The sequence below is a fragment of the Ovis aries genome, chromosome 2 (genome assembly GCF_016772045.2).
Source record: "Ovis aries strain OAR_USU_Benz2616 breed Rambouillet chromosome 2, ARS-UI_Ramb_v3.0, whole genome shotgun sequence".
Lineage (NCBI taxonomy): Eukaryota > Metazoa > Chordata > Mammalia > Artiodactyla > Bovidae > Ovis > Ovis aries.
In genome coordinates this window covers 170,228,575-170,247,839 of record NC_056055.1, presented here as the reverse complement: position 1 = coordinate 170,247,839, position 19,265 = coordinate 170,228,575, and the positions used below count along the sequence as shown (strand labels likewise).

Sequence of the window (19,265 nt, the reverse complement as noted above, 5' to 3'; positions counted from 1 at the left end):
TTCATAAAGATTTCTGCTAATTTCTCGCATATTGTCAGTATGCTGAGGGTAACTTTCATTGGACTTCATTTGTTAAGATACTTTTTTAAAATTTAAGTTTACATTCATTTTTCTTTATTCTGTGTTAAACTTAAATATGGCAGATTTTGTAACAAAATTGAATTTTAATTAAGAATTGAAATTAATTTGAGAAATACTGAAGAGAGAAAATTATGCTATTATGAAATGGAGTTTGCCTGTCAAGCAAATCCTTGTTTATTAAATTTCTGTGATTTATTTTTGCTGGTTCTAACTCCAAAGTGGAACTAATTACCAAAGAGCAAGTGCTCATCTGTCTCATAGTTCAAACTATAGAATTTTTACTCTTCTAAATCAGAGATAAGGAAATGTAGTACTTTCCCATGTAAGATCATACTTCTATTACCGTGAAATCAAGAGAATATGCCAAAATTTTCATTCAGAGAATTTGTTTTGCCCATACAGGAACCTTGACATTATGATGGGAAGTTTAACAGAGGATTAAAATAATAGATCTGATTAAAATTCTTCATTTAAACATAAATCATAAGCATATATTTAGCCAATTGCATCAAAATGAATGCTGGAATGGTTTTAGCTATGTTTGAATAAGGTCTGCTGGCTAACAACACAAGATGTCCCTGTGCATCTGTGAGAGGAAACCCATAGAGAAACCATTTAAATTGGCTTCGGTTCTTATTTAAGATGATTGTCAAATACCACCATATCAAGAATAGTTGTACACAACAAAATAATAGACTCCAGGGTCATTCCAAGTAGATCTCTTTGGGCATGGTGGCCAAACTAAATGACTGCAATTTCTAGGTCTCTGCCAATTCTGTCATAGCCAATTCAGACAGCTGAATTTGTTTCGGAACTAGGCTTCTATGATGCCATGTGAATTTTTTTTTTGTATTTGTGAAGACAGTATTGGGTGTCCTAAAACACAGACAAAAGCTCACAAAATCATCATACTGACAAACTCCATTTACAAAAAAATATTTTCACAAAAGCATTATTTTGTTTTATAAAAGAAATTATTCAACTTTAGCATAATTGACAATAATGTTACTATTCAAGAATATAGTTATTTGATTAATTATATTACATATGGAGCATGATTTAAATGAAAATTAATATCATTATAATTATTATTTTGTTATCTTTTCATGCATTATCCAAATGTTTTGTTCAGAACTTTTTAAAAAATTAACATATATTTCACATATATTAATTATATACTATAATACAAATAAATCATTAAAATAAATAAATTTAAGGCCAGTTCTGACTCTGTCTATATTATGAAGTGAAGTAATGAAATGAGCATATTTCAAATAAGTATAATCAAGTGAACAACCAATAAAATCATTGATTTTAAAAAGTAATTCCTTTTCTTCCTTAGTTGTGTTTTTATGGATGAATGATTTAGAAAATTGTTCCACAAAAATAAACTCAAAATGGATTAAAGATCTAAATGTAAGATCAGAAACTATAAAACTCCTAGAGGAGAACATAGGCAAAACACTCTCAGACATAAATCACAGCAGGATCCTCTATGATCCACCTCCCAGAATTCTGGAAATAAAAGCAAAAATAAACAAATGGGATCTAATTAAAATTAAAAGCTTCTGCACAACAAAGGAAAATATAAGCAAGGTGAAAAGACAGCCTTCTGAATGGGAGAAAATAATAGCAAATGAAGCAACTGACAAACAACTCATCTCAAAAATATACAAGCAACTTATGCAGCTCAATTCCAGAAAAAATAAACAACCCAATCAAAAAATGGGCCAAAGAACTAAACAGACATTTCTCCAAAGAAGACATACGGATGGCTAACAAACACATGAAAAGATGCTCAACATCACTCATTATTAGAGAAATGCAAATCAAAACCACAATGAGGTACCACTTCACACCAGTCAGAATGGCTGCGATCCAGGAATCTGCAAGCAATAAATGCTGGAGAGGGTGTGGAGAAAAGGGAACCCTCCTACACTGTTGGTGGGAATGCAAACTAGTACAGCCACTATGGAGAACAGTGTGGAAATTCCTTAAAAAATTGCAAATAGAACTACCTTATGACCCAGCAATCCCACTGCTGGGCATACACACCAAGGAAACCAGAATTGAAAGAGACACATGTACCCCAATGTTCATCGCAGCACTGTTTATAATAGCCAGGACATGGAAACAACCTAGATGTCCATCAGCAGATGAATGGATAAGAAAGCGATGGTACATATACACAATCGAGTATTACTCAGCCGTTAAAAAGAATTCATTTGAATCAGTTCTGATGAGATGGATGAAACTGGAGCCGATTATACAGAGTGAAGTAAGCCAGAAAGAAAAACACCAATACAGTATACTAACACATATATATGGAATTTAGGAAGATGGCAATGACGACCCTGTATGCAAGACAGGGAAAGAGACACAGATATGTATAACGGACTTTCGGACTCAGAGGGAGAGGGAGAGGGTGGGATGATTTGGGAGAATGACATTCTAACATGTATACTATCATGTAAGAATTGAATCGCCAGTCTATGTCTGACGCAGGATACAGCATGCTTGGGGCTGGTGCATGGGGATGACCCAGAGAGATGTTATGGGGAGGGAGGTGGGAGGGGGGTTCATGTTTGGGAACGCATGTAAGAATTAAAGATTTTAAAATTTAAAAAATAAAAAACTAAAAAAAAAAAAAAGAAAATTGTTCCAATTCCTCAGTTTCTAACTCTTGATACAGTCCAAAGATAATTAGGCAGAGATGTTTAGGCAGATTTTGCAAACATGTTGCTAGAGTAAATTCTAATCATTGCAAAATTTATTTTGGTTTTATGTCACTTTACATTTGGCGAATCTTTCTGATTGACCACTGAAGATATTGTCCATGCTCCAATGAAAAAAATAATACTGATTATTTGGTAATTTCATTATACAAGTGATATGTACAAAGATGTTTTGTGCAATCATGTTGAAATATTGATTAAAATATCAAAATTTGCTCCTTACATTACCTCTGCTGATTAAGAAACAACAATTACAACAGCAATCTAAATCAGGGTTCAAGTTAAATAAGAGAAATGATCTGAGATACATTTTATGTTACTAGAGATAAGAACCTCCAGGGCTCATCATTACACTGAGATGCTTAGAAGAAAGAAAATGGAATTGCTTAGGAACTGGAGTAAATGCTAATTGATCAGATGTTCTGATATGACATCATGTGTTTTATGTATTTTAGAAAATTATTAAAAATATGCCCTTAGAACTCCAAAAGGGAAGAGAGGGATTTTTAAACAAAGAGGATAATAATGCTGTAATGTTTTATTCCAAATTTTGAAATTATTTAAGTAGTACAGGTGGTATTTGTTAACAATATTGACTAATTTTCTATTGTATCCATAGCTTGGCACCATAGCTTGGCATATCTATTATGTTAGATAAATTATATTGCTTGCTAGTGGTCATGATGCTCCTCTCTTCTGTTTTGAGGAAGTACACTTAGATTCTTAATTTTCAAGGAACATTTTCTTTGTTACATACTGAAAAGGTCTCAAAGACTGTGCTGGAGAAATAATTAATTTTAGCAATTCGGTTTCATAAGCAACTGATGATCGCCTGGCAATCTCCCTATACTTCTTATAAAAAATGTTTTATGGCCAAAGATAAAATATGTTCCATTCATCTACATTTGTTCCAGTCTTAAAAAATAATCTTTTTTTGAGATATTAAATCAAATAGAAGTCATTATTCTCGTTGCCTACCTTGAAAAATTACGTTAGGCATTTGCTGCTCCACAAGTTCTTCCAATGACTGATTTAAGACCAAGTATTTTTACCATCTTTATGGAAATTCGTAAATCTTCATTCTCTAAGTAGACTACAATAATCAAAGCCATTAATGGCAGATCATTTAAGAACTGAAATGTGTGTGGATCATCAAAATTCCCTGTTGAATTCCCACTGAATTATTTGCATAATCATGCTGGCTATAATAATTTCTGGCATCTGTGTCTGTCATTTTCCTCAGGAAAAATCCATAGTCCGTGCCCTAGTCATCTTTAATCTGTACTATCACAATCCACTGTTTTCTGCTATTCATCTTCGGATAATAATTTTTGAATTAGTCCTTCATGATCCTCCCAAGAAATCATTTTTTTCCTCTAGCACTATAAACATGTTTATCATTCCTTTCAAATTTATTCTATATTTTCCCCCACTGCCCTTTACTGTAAAACAATGAAAATCAGTTTCTTTGTATGTGTGATCATTATACCACTCTGAATTATTTAACTTTTTAAGTACTTTCATAAATTTTAGATTCCTGAAATCTAAAATTCATGAAATTATTGTTGGGAATGTATAGGTAGATATAAAGTCAGATAGATTCTTATTTATTTGAACAATTATTTATCCCTTTCACGTTATAGTATGAAGATATTCCGTTCACAGTTTTTTAAAGTCAGTAGTTGCCTGGTATAGGGATATTGATTTAACAGTCTTTTTGATTTCTCCCCATCTCTCCAAAGCCAGTGACATTAAAAAGAAAGACTGTTTATTGTTATGTCGTTACCCTAATCTGATTCTTTCCTCTATGTTACATGTTAGACTAATGATTATCAAAGTGAAAAATGAAAGTTGAAAGTCTGGAGGCCCATATACCAGAGCTTTTCATTAAGCAGCTTGGAGTTGTGGCCAGAAATCTGCATTTTAACAAACTGAGCCTGATGCAAGTAATTCACAAATCACATTCTAGGAAATATTTGTTCTTATATCAAATACTGTTCAATCATTAAAAAAAAAAATTGGATAGGAATAATAATATGCACGCCCAGCAAGACTGTTCAAAAAGTTAAATGATAGAAGTTTTTAACAATCTGAAAGTAACTGAGTGGATTTTTGTTTTGGATAACTAATTCTTATCTGAATGCTAGTATATGAAATGCGTGAACAGTTAACTTATTGTGTTCTTTAACAGGGTGTGCAATTATTGTATAGTGCTAAGTTGCTTCCGTTGTGTCTAACTCTTTGCGATCCTATGGACCATAGCCTGCCATGCTCCTCTGTCCAAGGGATTCTCCAGATATAATCTGTTGTTAAGTCCCTAAGTCCTGTCTGGCTTTTTACAACCCCATGGACCATAGCCCACCAGGCTTTATGGGATTTTCCAGGCAAGAATTCTGGAGTGGGTTGCCATTGCCTTCTCCAGGGGATCTTCCCAACCCAGAGATCAAACCCAAATCTCTTGCATGGGCAGGTGGATTCTTTACCACTGAGGTACCTAGGGAGCCCCTAATTGTATACTTAAAATATTCTATATTTCAATTGTAATTTTCTATAATAGGGAGAATTTTGCCTTTGTGTAAAGGCTATAATGTAGTATCTATTACTATATTATACACAATAAATATTTTCAGGCTATCAAAATAAATTTTGCATATATAAGGGAAATATAATCTTTAAAAAAGAACAGTTTTTATAATAAAACATAAATATAAGATAGTTAAACTGTTCAAAATAATAAGAGCTCTGAAGTAGTAGAGTGATTTTACACAAATATTTGAAATCAGATATAAAACACTGAAGGTGTATTAAAATTTTAGGTGTTGTCTTTCCCTGTAACGATGATCCATATGTGGACTATTCATGTCGTTTTGCAGAAATGGGGTCTAGAGTCACCTACCTTGGGAGGACTTCAAAATAAAATAATGAGATTAATATCTTCTTCCTCTTTTCATCAAATTTAAAGGTCACGCGACTCTTCTGACCAAAATGAAATTCAAAGCTGAACCTTAAAGCAATTTGAAATTGAATTTCTCCTCTTATATGCTAGGCTGCCATTATTAACCATGATGACGGAGACATTCGGAAAGAAAAATCTTTTAATATACCCTTTTCTTTCTACACATAGGGAAAAAATATGGCACAAAGGGATTAAAGAAGCCTTAGAAAATTTGTGCATATTGCCATGCATGTTTTGGTGCTCCATAAATCTCATTCAATTAAAATTAAAACTATGATTACATTTGTGTATCATATTTATAAAACAATACTTTCATACAGTGATAAAAATGCAAAACTTAAAAGTCACTTGCAAATGTTTTCTGATTAATTCTGTAAATTTCATTCTTTTGGTGCACAAACATGACTGCATTTGTGTGACATTCCTAACTTTAAAGCTTTACACTTTACATAGACCCTAGCACCTTTTATGTCCCCTCTTCTTGCAGACAGTAATGGTGTAAAATGCAAAATGTTTTACTGCATTTGGAAAGGATACTTTTTTATTAATTGACCAGTTTGTTAACTTGACTTTTAAACATTTTTTCATCCATTATTGTTCTACAATATTCTGAAATAAAATTATTTCATATATACATAAAGATTTGTAGTTTTTAACATGCTTCAAAAATTTCCCATCCTACCTTTGATGTAAAATTTGAATAAAGTTCAATTAATATTTGCTAAACTTTGTGCCAGGTCCTAGGATAAGTATTTTCATATGAAAAATATCCTTTTTCAGCTTATATAATAACCCCTGAGTTTTAATTATTCATCTTATGAAATGTAGAAGTGTGTTCAAATGATATTCCTGAAAAATCATAGCTAATAAACAGTAAAAATAAAATACGGAGTTTTCATGATCCTTCTAATTCTAACACAGAAGTAGGAAAAATGCTGTTCCTTACTCTTTCCTGCCAAAAGAGTAATATCAGTCCCTTAATAAGAAAGTAGAAATATTATCTGAACAAAAAGATAATCAATGCAGTTTTTGAGTAGTAAAATTGTTAGAATTACCACATTGGCTCACTACTGTGGTCAGTAATGTCTCTTTCTGGCAGTGACAGGGAGGGACATGTTATTGAATAGTGTTAATATTCTTCCCAATACCAACTTCACTTTGTTGCATTGGCTCCAGAATAATTATGTAAGATCCAAGATTCATCAATAATAAATTCATCTATATCATTACTTGATGTGATTTTGAACTTCCATAACAATTTACTCTATATTTCATTCATTTGAAATATATTTTGGCTTGTATTGCAATTTCTTTTTTTTTTTTGCACTTTATTGGAATATAATTGCTTTACATTGTTGAGCTAGTTTCTACTCTACAGTGAAGTGAGTGAGCCATGTGGATACATAAACCTTGTGTACCCCCCACCCACCCTACCACCACCCCACCCTTCTAGGTCATGAGGCCATGATGACATATACACTATCACGTGTATACAAAGCACAAGAAGCTCAGCTCAGTGTTCTGTACTATAATTTCTATTTATTCCATATTGTTCTCTACCAAAATTACACTGTCATTTTTTACACAGAAATAGCTATGTATTACCCTACTTTGCTTTCTTCAAAAAGCTTAAGGTAGTATCTTAAATTTATGTTTGCTCTAATAACTATACTCCATAATTATACATTATAATGCCTAGTTTTAAAATATTACATTAGATCATTGTATTACCTGGTATCGATACAATTAGTAAGACAAAGCGAATCTTACTTTAATCTTAAGGACACTTGGTCAGAAAGAATTCTTGATTTCTGAGAAGGGTTAATGTAATGAAGTAAAATAATAATGAGATATTTAATATATTCTGACCAACAATTATTTTAGGAAAAGTAAAAATTAATGAGAAATTTCAGTTGAAGAAGTAGCCATGAAAGAAATAAAAATTAACAAAGTGGATTATTTAACGTGATTTAAGAAATAAGGAGAAATAGAAAAGATAAAATCTAGTTTGCCAATAAATTATCCATAAAAGGAAGTTTGTCAAGAATGGCTAGTCTTCAGTTAGAAATGTTTGAACATAAAATTCTGTGCATGCCACTTGAGCAGAAATGGCCACTGAAGTGTAAAATTGTGATTCAATAAATATTAAAGAAAGAACAGGATTTCTAGTAAAGGAAAAGTTTTACCAGCTAGATATTCTACATGAAAATTTCTTAAAAGCAGATCTGGAAGGCACAATGTGTGTTTTTTATACAGTAAATAGATGATTTCTACTTGCATCAAATAAAAAGGAAAAGGACTGGTTAAAATTGTAGTATTAAGCAGTAAGGTGTATGCTAACAGGGTCTTCTTCAGTGTCTGTCGCTGAGGACTTTGAGCCTTTGGATGAGCACAGGGCTCTGGGCCTTTGGACTGCCACCTAGCGGCCGATTCGGCCCTTGCCGCGGAGCCACCCACTTGGGGCCTGTGTGCTGGGTCTTGCGTGTGTCTCTGACTGACCCATCCTGTGGTGCCGCCTCTGGCCTCTGGCTAACCCGAGGGCGGATATAATTGAAGACATACATATAGGATATTATATTGGAAACAGTGGTTATAACTCTGTAGCTAAAGGTGGGAAGAAAAACAATGTATCCTGTTAATGCCAGTGGAAAGTTATATCTACATGATGCCAAAATGAATAACCAATCCCAAAATTGGATTAAACGTCACTGCGGGAGGAGGGGTTGCAGCCGTGGTGGGATGAGGATGAAGACCTCTATGCTTAGTGCAGATAAAGTAATTTGCCACTTGAATATTTTGTTTTAGCACCAAATAAGAGTAAACAATTTTTTTTTTAACTTAATACCCTTCATAGTTCTTAGGGTTTCTGTGGTGCAACATGGTAAAATCTGAAACAAATTATGGTGGGGATATCTGACATATTCATTTGCAGTCATTAAGTATTGTTCAAGGCATATTCAGTTCAGTTCAGTTGCTCAGTCGTGTCCGATTCTTTGCGACCCCATGAACTGCAGCACGCCCGGCCTCCCTGTCCATCACCAAATCCCAGAGTTCACCCAAACTCATGTCCATCGAGTTGGTGATGCCATCCAGCCATCTCATCCTCTGTTGTTCCCTTCTCCTCCTGCCCTCAATCCCTCCCAGCATCAGAATCTTTTCCAATGAGTCAACTCTTCGTATGAGGTGGCCAAAGTACTAGAGTTTCAGCTTTAGCATCATTCCTTCCAAAGAACACCCAAGACTGATCTCCTTTAGAATAGACTGGTTGGATCTCCTTGCAGTTCAAGGGACTCTCAAAAGTCTTCTCCAACACTACAGTTCAAAAGCATAAATTCTTTAGTGCTCAGCTTTCTTCACAGTCCAACTCTCACATCCATACATGACTACTGGAAAAACCATAGCTTGACTAGACAGACCTTTGTTGGCAAAGTCATGTCTCTGCTTTTGAATATGCTATCTAGGTTGATAATAACTTTCCTTCCAAGGAGTAAGCATCTTTTAATTTCATGACTGCACTCACCATCTGCAGTGATTTTGGAGCCCCCTCAAATAAAGTCTGACACTGTTTCCACTGTTTCCCCATCTAATTCCCATGAAGTAATGGGACCAGATGCCATGATCTTAGTTTTCTGAATGTTGAGCTTTAAGCCAACATTCACTCTCCTCTTTCACTTTCATCAAGTGGCTATATAGTTCCTTAAGGCACCTCTTACTGCCTTATGGGTGGTGTCATCTGCATATCTGAGATATTATTCATATTTCTCCCAGCAATCTTGATTATAGCCTGTGCTTCTTCCAGCCCAGCATTTCTCACGATGTACTCTGCATATAAGCTAAATAAGCAGGTTGACAATTAAACCTACACAAATTAGGGCAATGACAAGGATACCAGAAAGAGTTAATGCAAAGTTTTGAGAATGTGAATGTGTTTATAAGTGAAATATATACCTCTGATTCTCTAGAAAATATTTATTTTCAGTTGGAGAGTACATGTCCCCTTCATGGATCACAGCCTTGTCATGGTGAATGAGATTTTGGTAACTCAATGAAGCTATGAGGCTTTTCATGCAGGGCTACCCAAGGTGGAAGGTCATAGTGAAGAGTTCTGACCAAACATGGTCCACTGGAGGAGGAAATGGCAAACCACTCCAGTATGCTTGTCAGGAGAACCCATGACCAGTATGAAAATGCAAAAAGATATGACACTGAAAGATGAGTCTCCCCAGGTTAGAAGGTGTCCAATATGATACTGAGGAAGAGCGAAGGGAAATTACTAGCAGTTCCAAAAATTATGAGGTTCTGGGCCAAAGTGGAAAGGACACTCAGTTGTGGATGTGTCTGGTGGTGAAAGTAAAGTCTGATGTTGTAAAGAACAGTATTGCATAGGAACCTGGAATGTTAGGCCCAAGTTGTTGTTCAGTTATTCAGTCTTGTCCAACTCTTTGAGATCCATGGTGTGCAGCATGCCAGGCTTCTAGTCCTTCACTGTCTCCTGGACTTCACTCAAACTGATGTCCATTAGACGATGCTATCCAACCATTTCATTCTCTGTCACCCCCTTCTCCTCCTGCCCTCAATCTTTCCTAGCATCAGGGTCTTTTCCAATAAGTCAGCTCTTTGCATCAGGTGGCCAAGGTATTGGAGCTTCAGCTTCAGCATCAATGATTTCAATGAATATTTAGTGTTTATTTCCTTTAGGATTGACTGATTTGATCTCCTTGCTGTCCAAGGGACTCTCAAGAGTCTTTTCCCACACCATTGTTTGAAATTTCATGAATGAAAGTAAATTGGATATAGTCAAAGAGGAGATGGCAAGAGTAAACATCGACATCTTAGCATTCAATGATTTGAAATAGATGAGAATGGGCAAATTTAATTCAGATGACCATTATATATACTACTGTGGGCAAGAATCCCTTGGAAGAAATGGAGCAACCTCATAGTCAACAAAAAAATCCAAAATGGAGAACTTGGCTGCAATCTCAAAAGAGAATGATCTCAGTTCATTTCCAAGGCAAACCATTCAACATCACAGCAATCCAAGTCTATGCCCCAATCACTGATGCTGAAGAAGCTGAAGTTGACTGATTCTTTGAAGACCTACAAGACCTTCTAAAACTAACATCAAAAAAGATGGCCTTTTCATAATAGGGGATTTGAATGAAAAAGTATGAAATCAAAAGTTACCCAGAATAAGAGGCAAGTTTGGCTTTGGAATATAAAATAAACCATGGGAAAGCCTAACAGAGTTTTGTCCAGAGAACACACTGGTCTTAGCAAACACCCTTTTCCAACAACCTAAGAGACATCACCAGATGGTTATGGAGACATGGACATCACCAGATGGTTAACACTGATATCAGATTGATTCTGTTCTTTGCAGCTGAAAATGGAGAAGCTCTATACAGTCAGAAAAAACAAAACCTGGAGCTGACTCTGGCTCAGATCATGGACTCCTTATTGCAAAATTCAGGCTTAAATGGAAGAAAGTAGGGAAAACTATTAGGCCATTCAGATAAGACCTAAATCAAATCCTTTATGATTACACAGTGGAGGTGACAAATAGATTCAAGGGATTAGATCTGGTATACAGAGCACCTAAGGAACTATGGACTGAGTTTCATAACATTGTACAAGAGGCAGTGACTAAAACCATCCCAAAGAAAAAGAAATGCAAGAAGGCAAAGTGGTTTTCTGAGAATGCTTTACAAATAGCTGAGGAAAGAAGAAAAAGAAAAAGGCAAGGGAGAATGAGAAAGATACGGCCAACTGAATGTAGAGTTCCAGAGAATAGCAAGGAGAGATAAGGAGCCCTTCTTAAATGAACAAAGCAAAGAAATAGAGGAAAACAATAGAATGGGAAAGACTAAAGTTCTCTTCAAGAGAACTGGAGATATCAAGGAAGCATTTCATGCAAGGATGGGCATAATAAAAGACAGAAACTGTGAAGGCCTAATAAAGAAAGAAAGAAAGTGAAGTCGCTCAGTCATGTCTGACTCTTTGCGACCCCTCGGACTGTAGTCTACCAGGTTCCTCAGTTGATGGGATTTTCCAGGCAAGAATACTGGAGTGGGTTGCCATTTCCTTCTCCAGAGGACCTAATAGAAGCAGAATAAATTAAGAAAAAGTGACAAGAACACACAGAATAACTATACAAATAATGTCTTAATGACCTGGATAACCACGATGGTGTGGTCATCCACATAGAGCTAGACATCCTGGAGTGTGAAGTCAAATGGCCTTAGAAAGCATTGCTATGAACAAAGCTTGTGGAGATGATGGAATTCCAGCTGAGCTATTTAAAATCTTAAAGATGCTGCTGCACTTGATATATAAGCAAATTTGGAAAACTCATCAGTGGCCACAGGACTGAAAAAGATCAGTTTTTATTTCAATCCCAAAGAAGGGATTCTTTGTGCCAAAGAATGTTCACATTACTGGACAATTGTGCTCATTTCACATGCTAGCAAGGTTATACTCAAAGTCTCTTCAGCAAGGATTCAACAATATGTGAACCTCCAGATGTACAAGATGGGCTTTGAAGAGACAGAGAAATCCTAGATCAAATTGCCAGCATTTGCTGGATCATAGAGAAAGCAAGGGAATTCCAATAAAATAATCTACTTCTTCATAGATTATGCTACAGCCTTTGACTCTGTGGATCACAACAAACAGTGGAAAGTTTTTAAAGAGATGGGAGTACCCAACCACCATACCTGTCTCCTGAGAAATCTGTATATGAGTCAAGAAACATCAGTTAGAACTGGACATGGAACAACTCACTAGTTCAAAATTAGGAAGGGGGTATGACAAGGCTGTATATGGTCCCCCAGCTTATTTAACTTATAGGCAGAATACATCATGTGAAACACTGGATGAACTGAATCACAAGCTAGAATAAAGATTGCTGGGAGAAATACCAAACAACCTCAGATATGCAGATAATAGCACTCTAATGGGAGAAAGTGAGGAGAAACTAAGAGCCTCTTGCTGAGAGTGAAAGAGGAAAGTGAAAAAGTTGGCTGCACTTTTAAGAAAATAAGATAATGGCATCTAGTTCTGGTCCCATGACTTCATGGAAATAGAAAGGGAAAGTTGAAGCAGTGACTGATTTCATTTTCTTGGGCTTCAAAATTACTGCAGACAGTGACTGCGGCCATGAAATTAACAGACGCTTGCTCCTTGGAAGGAAAGTTATGACAAATCTAGACAGTGCATTGAAAAGCAGAGACATCACTTGGCTGACAAACGTCTATAGAGTCAAAACTATGTTCTTCCCAGTAGTTATGTATGTCTTCCTGATATCCTGGATGGTTGACATCTGTCAGGAGGGTCACAGCCTGAGATCAGCTCTCCATAGGAGACATACAGCACAAATGAATTGGTGGTGCTCTTGCAGCGCACCCAGGAAACCAAGTGGCCAGGACCAGGGAGGTGATTAAGATGCATGGCCCACCTGGGACAGTGCACTTGCCAAGGACCTGGCCACCTGAGCTGCTCAGACCTGGGAAGGGCACAAAATGCATGTCCAACCCACAGAGACTGAGCCAGAGCAGTGTCTGAGTGTCTCCTGTGAAGGTACAGGTCAGCAGTGGCCTGCTGCAGGGGCTCTGGGTGCAGCCGACCGGGGTATGGCAAAAGCCCTCTAGGAGGAAGTTGCCATTAACTCCACCATAGAACCACCAAAACTTACATAGGACTGGGAAAATAGACTCCTGGAGGCCACAAACAGAACCTTGTGATCACCAGGACCCAGGAGAAAGGAGCAGTGGCCCCATAAGTAACTGGCCCAGACATGCCCATGAGTGTCCAGGAGTCTCCGGCGGAGGCGTGGGTCGGCAGTGGCCTGCTTCAGGGTTGGAGGCATTGAGTGCAGCACTGCATGTGTGGGGCCTTTTGAAGGAGGCCCCATTGTCTTCATTACCTCCACCATAGTTTGGCCTCAGGTCAAACAACAGGGATGGAACACAGCCCCTCCCGTCAACAGAAAAATGGATTAAAGATTTATTGAGCATGGCCCCGCCCATCAGAATAAGACCCAGTATCCCCCTCAGTCAGTCTCTTCCATCAGGAAGCTTTCAAAAGCCTCTTATCCTTATCCATAAGAATGCAGACAGAATGAAAACCACATATCACAGAAAACTAACCAAACTTATCACATGGACCACAGCCTTGTCTAGGTCAGTGAAACTATGAGCCAGGCCATGTAGAGCCACCCAAGATGGATGGTTAATGGTGGACAGTTCTCACAAAACATGGTCCACTGGAGAAGGGAATGGCAAACCACTTTAGTATTCTTGCCTTGAAAACCCCATGAAGAGTATGAAAATACGAAAGGGAACGACAGTGATAGATGAACTCTGCAGGTCAGTAGGTGCCCGATATATTACTAGACAAGAGTGGAGAAATAGCTCCAGAAAGAATGAAGAGACAGAGCCAAAGCAAAAACCACACCCAGTTATGAATGTGATGGGTGATGGAAGTAAAGTCCGATGCTGTAAAGAGCAATATTGCATAGGAACCTGGAATGTTAGGTACATGAATCAAGGCAAATTTGAAGTAATCAAACAAAAGAGGGCAAGAGTGAACATCAACATCGTTTTAGGAATCAGTGAACTGAAATGGACTGAAATGTGGAATTTAACTCAGATGACCATTATATCTACTACTGTGGGCAAGAATCCCTTAGAAGAAATGGAGTAACCATCATAGTTAACAACAGAGTCCAAAATGTAGTACTTGGATGCAGTCTCAAAAATGACAGAATGATCTCTGTTCATTTCCAAGGCAAACCATTCAATATCATAGTAATTCAAGTGTATGCCCCCAACAGTAATGCTGAAGAAGCTGAGGTTGAACAGTACTATGAAGACCAATCAGACCTTCTAGAGCTAACACCCCCAAAAGTGGTCCACTTCATTTTAGTGGACTGGAATGCAAATGTAGGAAGTCAAGAGCTACCTGGAGTAAAAGGCAAATTTGGTCTTGGAGTACAAAACAGAGCAGGTCAAAGGGTAACAGAGTTTTGATAAGAGAACCCATTGGTCATAGCAAACACCCTCTTCCAACAACACAAGAAAAGACTTTACACATGGATATCATCAGATGGTCAGTACTGAAATCAGATTGATCATATACTTTGCAGCCAAAGATGCAGAAGTTCTTTACAGTCAGCAAAAACAATACTGGGAGCTGACTGTGGCTCAAATAAAGAACTCCTTATTGCCTAATTCAGACTAAAATTGAAGGAAGTAGGGAAAACCACCAGACTATTCAGATATGACCTAAATCAAATCCCTTATGATTATACAGTGGAAGTAACAAATAGATTCAAGGGATTAGATTTGATAGAGTGCCTAAAGAACTATGGAAGGAGGTTTGTGACAGGAGACAGGGATCAAGACCATCCCCAAGAAAAAGAAATGCAAAAAGGCAAAATGGTTGTCAGAGGAGGCCTTACAAATAGCTGAGAAAGAAGAGAGTGAAAGGCAAAGGAGAAAAAGATGGATATATCCATTTGAATGCAGAGTTCCAAAGAATAGCAAGGAGAGATAAGAAAGCCTTCCTCAGTGATCAATGCAAAGAAAGAGAGGAAAACAAAAGAATGGAAAAGACTAGATATCTCTTCAAGAAAATTAAGGATATCAAGGGAATATTTCATGCAAAGCTGAGCAAAATAAGGACAAAAATGTTTGGACCTAATAGAAGCAGAAGGTATTAAGAAGGGGTGGCAAGAATATGCAGAAGAAATATGCAAAAAAGGTCTTAATGACTCAGATAACCAGGATGGTGTGATCACTTAACTAGAGCTAGACATCCTGGAATGTGAAGTCAAGTGGGCCTTAGGAAGCATCACTAGGAACAAAGCTAGTGGTGGTGATGGAATTCCACTTGAGCTACTTCAAATCCTAAAAGGTGATGCTGTAAAAGTGCTGCACTCAATATGCCAGCAAATTTGGAAAACTCAGCAGTGGCCAAAGGACTGGAAAAGGTCAGAGTTCATTCCAATCCCAAAGAAAGGCAATGCCAGAGAATGCTTAAACTACTGCACAATTGCACTCATCTTACATGCTAGAAATGCTCAATATTCTTACAGCCAGGCCTCAACAGTCCAAGAACCATGAACTTCCAGATGTTCAAGCTGGATTTGGAAAAGGCAGAGGATCTAAATGAAAGATCAAATTGCCAACATCCATTGGATCATTGAAAAAGCAAGAGTTCCAGTAAAATATCTACTTTTGCTTTACTGACTACACCAAAGCTTTGACTGTGTAGTTCACAATAAACTGTGCAAAATTCTTCAAGAGATGGGAATACCAGACCACCTGACCTGCCTCCTGAGCAATCTGTATGCAGGTCAGGAAGCAACAGTTAGAACTGGACATGGAACAACAGACTGGTTGCAAATTGGGAAAGGAGTACATCAAGGCTGTATATTGTCACCCTGCTCATTTAACTTATATGCAGAGTACATCATGGGGAATGCTGGGCTGGATGAAGCACAAGCTGGAATTAAGATTGCTGAGAGAAATATCAATAACCTCAGATATGCAGATGACACCACACTTATGGCAGAAAGTGAAGAGGAACGAGAGCCTCTTGATGACAGTGAAAGAGGAGAGTGAAAGAGTTGGCTTAAAATTCATCATTCAGAAAACTAAGATCATGGTATCCATTCCCACAGCTTCATGGCAAATAGATGGGGAAACAAAGGAATCAGATAGAGACTTTAGTTTTTGGGCTCCAAATCACTGCAAATAGGGACTGCAGCCATAAAATTAAAAGATGCTTTCTTCTTGAAAGAAAAGTTATGACCAACCTAGACATCATATTAAAAAGCAGAGACATTACTTTCCCACAAAGGTCCATCTAGTCAAAGCTAGGTTTTTTCCAGTAGTCATGTATGGATGTGAGAGTTAGACTATAAAGAAAGCTGAGTGCCAAAGAACTGATATTTTTGATCTGTGGTGTTGGAAAAGACTCTTAGAGTCCCTTGGACTGCAGGAAGTTCCAACCAGTCAATTCTAAAGGAAAATAGTCCTGAATATTCATTGGAAGGACTGATGCTGAAGCTGAAACTCCAACACTTTGGCCACCTGATGGGAAGAACCGACTAATTGGAAAAGACCCTGATACTGGGAAAGATTGAAGGCAGGAGGAGAAGGGGACAACAGAGGATGAGACTGTTGGATGGTGTCACTGATGTGATGGACATGAGTTTGAGTAGGCTCCAGGTGTTGTTGCTGGACATGGAGGCCTGGCGTACTGCAGTCCATGGGATCACAAACATTTGGACACAACTGAACGACTGAACTTAACTGATGGATGTATGTGAAAGCTGGACCAAAAAGAAGGCTGGGCACCGAATAGATGCTTTTGAATTGTGTTGCTAGAGAAGACTCTTGAGTGTCCTTTGGATAAAACTAGTCAATTCTAAAGGAAATAAACCTGAATATTATTTGGGAGCATGATTTTGAAACGGAAGCTCCATATCTTGGCCACCTGATGTGAAGAACCAACTCATGGCAAAAGAACCTGATTCTGGGAAAGATTGAAGGCAAAAGGAGAGAGTGGCAGAGAATGAGATAGATAGCATCATTGCTCAATGGTCATGAATTTGAGGAAACCTTGGGAAATAATGAACGACAGGATAGCCTGTGTATTGCAGTCCATGGGGTTACAAATAGTTAGACATATCTTAGTTACTGAAAAACAACAGCAACAAAAGTGCACATGTGCTGAGCTATTCATGTTAGTCACTTTAATTTATAGTCTAAATCATTGGAAAATAATTTTAATATAAAGATAGTCACCTCCTCTCCAGTACTTAAGTATAGCCTTTGTTGTAGTTATAAGACATTTACATACCCATCAAAAAAAGTAACACTGAAGTTTTCTAGAGCCAAACATTTTTAATTGAAAAAGGTACATTGTATGGTACTAGTATTGATATCAACTTCCCAATTACCATCCATCAGGCCTCCTCAAAATCATAGATCTTCATTACAAAAACTTAAATTTTTTTTTTTTTGCTTTTTAAAACAAAACAAGCAATAAAAAGAGACAATCAAAAAAACTGAGAATGACTTGTTAAAAACAAGTGCCAGTATGAATTAGCAAATTTGTCTATGCTGCCTAAGTATTAATTAGTTGTAAAATACTCATCAGATATTTTTATCATTTACAGGAACATGTTGCAGACAGAAGCATCTGAAGCTTGATTACAAAAGAGAAACATTCACACACATTAGAATTTCTTTCTAATTCAAGTGTTATATGAGTCTCCTGACTCAAGGTGAGAAAGTTTATACAGGACGTAGTCTAAAAATTGATTCAAGAAGTTTAGATATACATCTTCAATAAATCTAAAATGCTATAGCATATTATGGCAGTATCATTCATTATGAAGAATTGTCATTTGGGGGAAGTTATAAATATCTTTATAGATTTGATCAACATACAATCATAAATATAGTACATTTTGTTTTGTGTTTCTCTATTATACATGCATTCATAAATATCTAACTATGCATTTGCCTGTGACTATGCTAGACTGTGACTACTTAAAAGTAGTAGTATTCATTTTTAATTGGCTGAATGAATCTAGTATTCATTTTCATATTTCTTCATTTCTTGAGCAGTGTCTAGCACATCATCAGTATGTATGGCTAGTCAATCAATATGTTTGTGTTTGACAAAATGAATGAATGAATGAATGAAGGCATGGAGGATGCATGGCTGAACTCATGTTAATACACATACATGTGTCATATCCCATTCTATGAAGACTGTATAGTTCCATTCATAAGAACATGCCTGTAGCTAGTTATCAGTCGCTTCTCACTGAAAGGAATAATATCCCACTATGAGAGACACTTGGCATTTAACAATTACAGTAATAGGCAAATCATTATTCCCTTCTTCCTTCCTCCTTCCCTCTCTCCTTCCCTTCTTTCTTTCCTCCGTTCCTTCAGCTATTCATTAATTTTTCTTTTATAAAATTAGATTGTCACATTTTAGTAGCTTGGACATGTAACATTTTTACTTATTCAATTTGTAAATTGTGTGACACTTCTATTCTTGTCCCAAGTTGCAGCCAATTAAGAAATATTCATTTTCTCCCCATGACAAAAATTCTAAATGGGCAAACTGACATGGAAACCTTACATAAAAATTGAACAAGTATGTAATTAAATGTAATTCAATTTAATTGATTCATTTAAATAATTGTCTAAAAGTGCTGGCATGGTGTGACACAAATGACATGTGTGAGTTTTGGAATTAGACAGAACTGTGTTGTAATCTAATCTACCCTTCTCACGAAGGATGTATTTTCTAGTAATTCATCCACTTCAGTTTGTTAGTTTATAAAAAAGGGGAGAGTAATACCCCCATTTTGTTGCACATTTCCCACACATCTAGCCTCTAATGCTTCAACTTTGTTTTCCCCTTAAATCCACTTCCTTTCTTATTTTATGTTTTATTTTCTATTG

The 19,265-nt window shown here is 36.8% G+C and overlaps 1 protein-coding gene across 1 annotated transcript in view; it reads right to left on the bottom strand.

Moving 5' to 3' along the window:
- LRP1B (LDL receptor related protein 1B) overlaps positions 1 to 19,265 on the bottom strand; it is a 2,196,232-nt gene that overhangs the window by 20,831 nt on the left and 2,156,136 nt on the right. The gene's annotated exons all lie outside the window — the stretch shown is intronic.